A 6,243-nucleotide genomic window follows, 5' to 3' on the forward strand; every position below is an offset into this window, starting at 1 on the left:
GGGGAAATAAAGTACACAAGTCCAAGTTTCAAACTTTAGTACTTTTCCATGCAGATTTGTGCACATATGAGAGGGTGTCCAGTTTGTCTTAGTGATTGTTCTTTAGAGAGTTGGACCACTATTGTGTGTTGCTGATCATTGACTGTAGTCCCAAAAAAGCCTTGTGAAAATGTTACGCCCTGTGTAACAACAGAGTAACATAAAACTAAAATTACATTTTATAAAACCATTTACTATGGCTTTGTAACAATTGCATACCCATATTTTAAGGGGGGACAGGTGAATTTACTACTTTCTGAAGTTTATTGATACTTTTATGTAAAATGTAGTGACACCCATATTTCTGCATTGTGGTACCATTGTCTGGGGATGCCTGGAAATGTGTAAAATTGGATTATATTTCTTAGAGTGTCTCACTGTAGGTCAGTGTCATGGACCATCCCTTCCTCAGATGTAAATGATAATCTGGTGAAGTGTCATATGGAATAAAGTGGACATTTTAAAACTAGAAAAGCTAATTATGTGATTGTGTTTTTGGCTGGTGTTGGAATTATGCTTCAGTAGATATTAGAAGAGGTCAAGTGTCTCACTAGTTTAGTTTTCAGGTTATTTTTAGAAAGAATTGAGTTGTACCACGAGTGAGTTCCAAATTTTCTTAAATAATGCCACAATGACTTTTAATAACCTGTCTCATAGGTTTGAAAACTGAGGTTTAAATCAGAAGATAATCTAACAAACTAGCATTGTAGGAGTGTCCTCTCTCCCAAATACCAGTGTGAAATAGCCTCATTTACATGTTACATGTTTGCACGCATGCACTTGCATGTGTGTTGCTAGGAATGAATCCAGGACTTGTCCTACAAACCCTTTTCACCTAATTTGTTATCTTAGGGGAAATGAAGACAGAATTCAACAAAATTTGGGGTAGTGATGGTTTAAGTTTGGGCTGGAATTATAGGTTGGTGTTAGAGTAATTGCCTAAACATGTACCACAAAGGAAAAAAGTAAATGGTTTGATTTTTTTTTTCTCAGTTAATTAGTTGTACAAAGGGATTTCTGTTCCACAAGTCAGATTATGAGTATAATGACATGTTGATCAGTGTCACCTCTTCCATCGTTCTCCCCCAAGTGGATTGAATTTTAATGACTAATAGGGCCTATTTGTTTTACTCCCAAATGATGAGTGTGGTTTTATTCTGATTGTAGGTAAGTAATTTGATCTGTTTTCGTTTGTTGTCTGATAAATTTTTAAGCACTAAGTCATTCTTCATGGTATAGAAAAGGTTTCTCTGTAGAAAGCAGTCACTGTATGCTTTATTCTGTGTATATGTCAGCTTTTCATGCACAGACCTGCCTTCTGGAATTAGTGCTTATTTGGCTAGAGTTTATGGGTGTCATTATGTGCATTGCTCTATTGACTTGTAAAGATTACAGTTGAGTACTGCTGTAAACCACTGAGCACAATAACCTTGTTCTGGGGCATTCAGTAGGTATTTAATAAGAGTAGTTCTGAAGATAATGAAGATCACCATGAATTCCACTTGCCACACCTCATTTTTACGTGGTCTTGTCTAAGCCTTGAAGGACATAAGTACCCGAGTAACCCTGAAAACTTCTCTAATTTAAAATTGTACTACCATGAACAGGTCCATAAGTGGTCTTTTTATTTCAGGTATTAGGAACCCACATTTACTAGGGGTTTGGTTTTGCTTTGTGCAGATACCTGTGCTTGAACTCAGGAACTTACCCTTTTGCTAGGCTTGCTTGCTTGTTGGCACGCTGCCACTTGAATCATGCCTCCATTATGGCATTTTTGCTAGTTATTTTGGAGATGGAGTCTTGCAGATGTTTCTGCCCAGGCTGGCTTTAAACCAAGATCCTTAGATGTAAGCCTTCTGAGTAGCTAGGATTACAGGCATGAACCACCAATGCCCTGTGTAGTAACTAGTTTTTGATCATAGAAATTTACTTCTGAACAAGAACACATTTTGCTTTCTGGCACAAACAGAGTAGCTTTCTGTGACAGTGAATGTTGAATAGGAAAGGTTGGTTTAAACTGGGTGCTGGTGGTTCACACCTGTAATCCTAGCTATATGGGAGGTGAGATTGGAAGATTGTGGTTCAAAGCCAGCCCAGGCAAGAAGAGTCCTTAACCACTAACCACTAAAAAGCCAGAAGTGATGATGTGGCTAAAGTGATAAAGTGCCAGCCTTGAGCAAAAAAGCTAAGGGACATTGCAGAGTCCTGAGTTCAAGCCTTAGGACCAGCACCAAAAAAAGAAAAAGGTAGGCTTATAGTCAACTGAAATTTGTAGGCTGGTTTCCTTTCTACCAGCGTTATAAGTTATCCACCTATCTGGAAGCAGTACGGAAAGCTCTGTATTTTAGTCATTTGCGTCTTTAGACACTAGAAAGAATTCTGAAGGCCATTCTGCTCTGAGGAAGTAGCAACAGCCCAACTTTGGAGCTGGGAAAATAAGTTGGATGTGGTTTTTAACCCTTTGAGGAACCAGGTTTGTCTCTTCTGCTGTGTAGCCCGAGACATGGTGTAATGTAGTGATGGAAAGGGTCCCAGTCCAGAAGTGAGTATGTCTGACCTTTGTCTCCCACTCACTTGTTAAATCTATGGGTGTCTAGTAGAGTCAGGGACTGCACTCGCTTCTAGGATTTGGGTTTTCACTAATAGCAGTCCTTATCTTTGAATTTCAATTTTCTTGCTACAAAATACGTTCTTGGAGCTGATGTGAAGTCTTTCTAGATGCTGTATGGGGTTGTGGAACATACACAGGATCCTCAACGAGGGACAGAGTGAGTACCAGACTGGGCAAGGGGCATGTTCTGTAATCCCAGCTGTCCAGGAGGCTGAGGCAGGAGATAAGCAAGTTCAAAGTCAGCCTGAGCCTGGCTCAAAATAGAAAAAATAACGTTGGAGGTGTAGCTCAGTGATATGTGAGACCCTGGGTTCAGTCCTTGGGACAGAAGGGTGGGGAAGGGGCACAGCAGGACAGCCTAATTTCGGAAGTGGAAAGTTCTAATAAAACCAGTCTTGCTCATAAGAAAATCAACCACACTACCCAGACCTATTACCCTAGATTTTCAAGGACACAGACACAAAAAGAAAATGACAGTGTAACTTGGGAATGCAAAGTTTAAAAAAAAAAACAAAACTATTAAGCAATGATTTTACTTCTAATTAGCATTCTCTGATGGAACACAGCCGGGAAAAGTCATTCTGTTGAAACTAAACGAAGAAAGATCTGGGCCCAGAGAGCAAGTGCCAAGTGTGTCTGGTCAAGAACTTCCTGTGGGTGAGCAGTTGGTGGTACCTCCCCATCATAGCTCTTGTCAACATGGAAGGCTTTGCTCCACACCTCCACATTTCTTATTCAGTTGGCAAGTGACAGTGCCTTAGGGCCGTTCTCGTCAGCATGTCAGCTTCAGCTGGAGGATTTGCTGAAATGAGTGTGGTGGCCATGTTTTTGGTTCACTAGGTCTGTCAGGTCCAAGAGATCATTTGTTGGGCCTCAGCCACACACTTTTTTTTTTTTTTTTTTTGGCCAGTCCTGGGACTTGGACTCAGGGCCTGAGCACTGTCCCTGGCTTCTTTTTGCTCAAGGCTAGCACTCTGCCACTTGAGCCACAGCGCCACTTCTGGCCATATTCTGTATATGTGGTGCTGGGGAATTGAACCCAGGGCCTCATGTATATGAGGCAAGCGCTCTTGCCACTAGGCCATATCCCCAGCCCTCAGCCACACACTTTTGACAGCTGTGTGCTCCTGAAGTGAATGAGAAGGCCTTCCGACTGCTTGGAATCGTTTGGGCTATAGGCAAAAGCACAGCATAGGGGCTCTTGTGCCAACTCATTCTCAGCCCTTTTTGTCATTGCCTGTTTTGTATTCAAATTGTAATACAAGGTTTTGTTTTGAACTCAGAACTTTGTGCTTCAAGCATTGAAGCATTGAACTTGCCACGCCCTCAGCCCAAAGTAATAGTTTTATTCCAGTTCTGACCAGACAGCTTCCATGATATGTGAGATGCCAAAGATCTTGTAAGATCCCCCAGTTAAAAGAATTGATCCTGAAGGTCTTTGGAATGGAGGCTGGGGGTCTGGCTGGTAAGTATGAGGTAAGAGATCTTTGATCAAGGTTAATCAGCATCTAATTTGGCATTGATGAGAGATTGGCTGGTATCTGGGGTGGAAAGCTAGAAATGCATCCTGATAGGCTGGAGGCCCAGAAACGTGGACATAATGTGAGCTAGTGTCATGGGAGTCAAACTAGGGGCCCAGTAGGTCCATTCCAGGTTAGAGAATTTGAGTTTGTTCCCTTTCCAGTCCCTCTGGTTCCCAAATGGTTGATGTAAGGCAACATAAAATATGGAACATGCCTTTCTCTTTAAAGATAGGACTAATAGGTAGGTGGTTTTTAAATTGTGTTGATATACTACATTTCTTTCAAGGTTGGGGCTATTGGAAAAACTAAACAGCTAAAAGCTATCTCAAGCCACCAAGTGTTTCTTAAAATCTGAAGTTATCTAGGCAAGCCTTAGAAAAGATAGGGAAGTAATTTAGTCTACACTAGCCACCTAGCATACTTTTAAGATGATTAGATTATTTACTTTGTTCCTGTCCTAGGGCTGGAAGTCAGTGCCTGGTGCTGTCTGGGAGTTTTTGGTTTTGCTTGAGGCTAGCACTCTACCATTGGAACCACAGCTTCACTTCTGTCTTCGGTAGTTAATTAGTGGTGAGTCTCAAGGATTTACTTGCCTTTAAACCTCGGTCCTCAGATCTCAGCCTCCAGTGTAGCTAGGATTACAGGTGTGAGTCGCCAGCACCTGGCTTCCTATGGATCCTTCAAGATTGCATTTTATTGAAATAAAGGATACTTGGCATTATGTTAGCTGGTCATACTTGAATAAGGTTGCCCCTAGACAAACCATCTATCTGGTTGTGAATAATTTAGTCGTTCTAAGAGCTGAGTGAGCGGATGGATGGATGGAAGGAAGGAAGTTCTGTGACACATGAGAGAACACGCGGCCTAGATGGTGAGGGTTTCCTGGAGATGGCGCTTCGGTGCTGGCGGAGGAGCATTTGCTGATCCACGAAGTGGTGAACAGGAGGAAAGTTCTGTAAGTAAAACCACATGTATAGAGGCATGTGTATGGAACAGCAGGAATAGCTAGCTGCTGGGCATTGTTGGAAGAGAAACGAACAGTGGGAGACCCTGAGAGAGGAGGTACATGCCCGTGATCCCAGCACTCAGGAGGCTGAAGCAGGAAGATCACAAGATTGAGGCCAGCCCAGGCTACACTGAGACGGGGATCCAGATTCAGTGGAGCCCTGTTGGCAGGCAAAGAAGCAGGAAATGTACCCAATGAATGATGAAAACCCAGGCAAAGCATCTGAGCATGAGCTTTGCTGTTAGAGAAGTTAACTGGGATGGCTAGCAGTACCTCAACAGGAGTCAATATCAGTGAAGAGGAGGGTCAGAAAACGGGTTTCCAAACTGGCTCCTCATGAGCCTGTTCCCCGGGGGCCTTCCGGGAGTTAAGCACTTCTTTTTTTGCCTTCAGGCTGCCCAGCTCGCATTTGCCATTGCTGCTATCAGTGGTAAAGTGAAAGATTTAAATCTCATTCCTGCTAATGAGTCTTTCAGGATAGGCATGGAGCTCTTCTCTCTATCAACAGCATCAAGTGTCATGTCTGTGTAGGATACACGTTTAGTAAATAGTGAACTGAGATGCTCCTCCATGAGCTACAGAGCTATCGATGTAGAGGGTGCCAAGCAAAACAACACTGGTCACCAGGTGTGTTTCTGTCATCCTCCAGATCTCAGCTTCTTTTGACTTTTTAATTTTTCATTTTTAAAATATTGTCATTAGTTGTACAAAGGTGTTACAATCTATAAGTCATAAGTACAATGGTCAGTGCCCCCGCTTCCTTCATTCTCCTATCCCCCCAATCCCTACCCTCCAATTAGTTGATTTTTTACATAGTGTATATAATGAGTACATTTGCTCATTCTTCACCTCCCCGTTCCTATGCCTGCAGCCCTCCGGTCCACCCCCTGTTGTTTTCAGCATCTGGCTTTTCACCCTTCTCACCAATTTTTAAACTACTAGCTATCCTTGATTTTCTTTTTTTTGTGTGTGTCTCCCATGGGGCTTGAACCCCAGACCAAGATGCTGTCCCTGAGCTCTTTTGCTCTACCACTTTGAGCCACAACGCCACTTTCGGTTTCCTG

Source organism: Perognathus longimembris, chromosome 8 (genome assembly GCF_023159225.1).
Source record: "Perognathus longimembris pacificus isolate PPM17 chromosome 8, ASM2315922v1, whole genome shotgun sequence".
Taxonomy (NCBI): domain Eukaryota; kingdom Metazoa; phylum Chordata; class Mammalia; order Rodentia; family Heteromyidae; genus Perognathus; species Perognathus longimembris.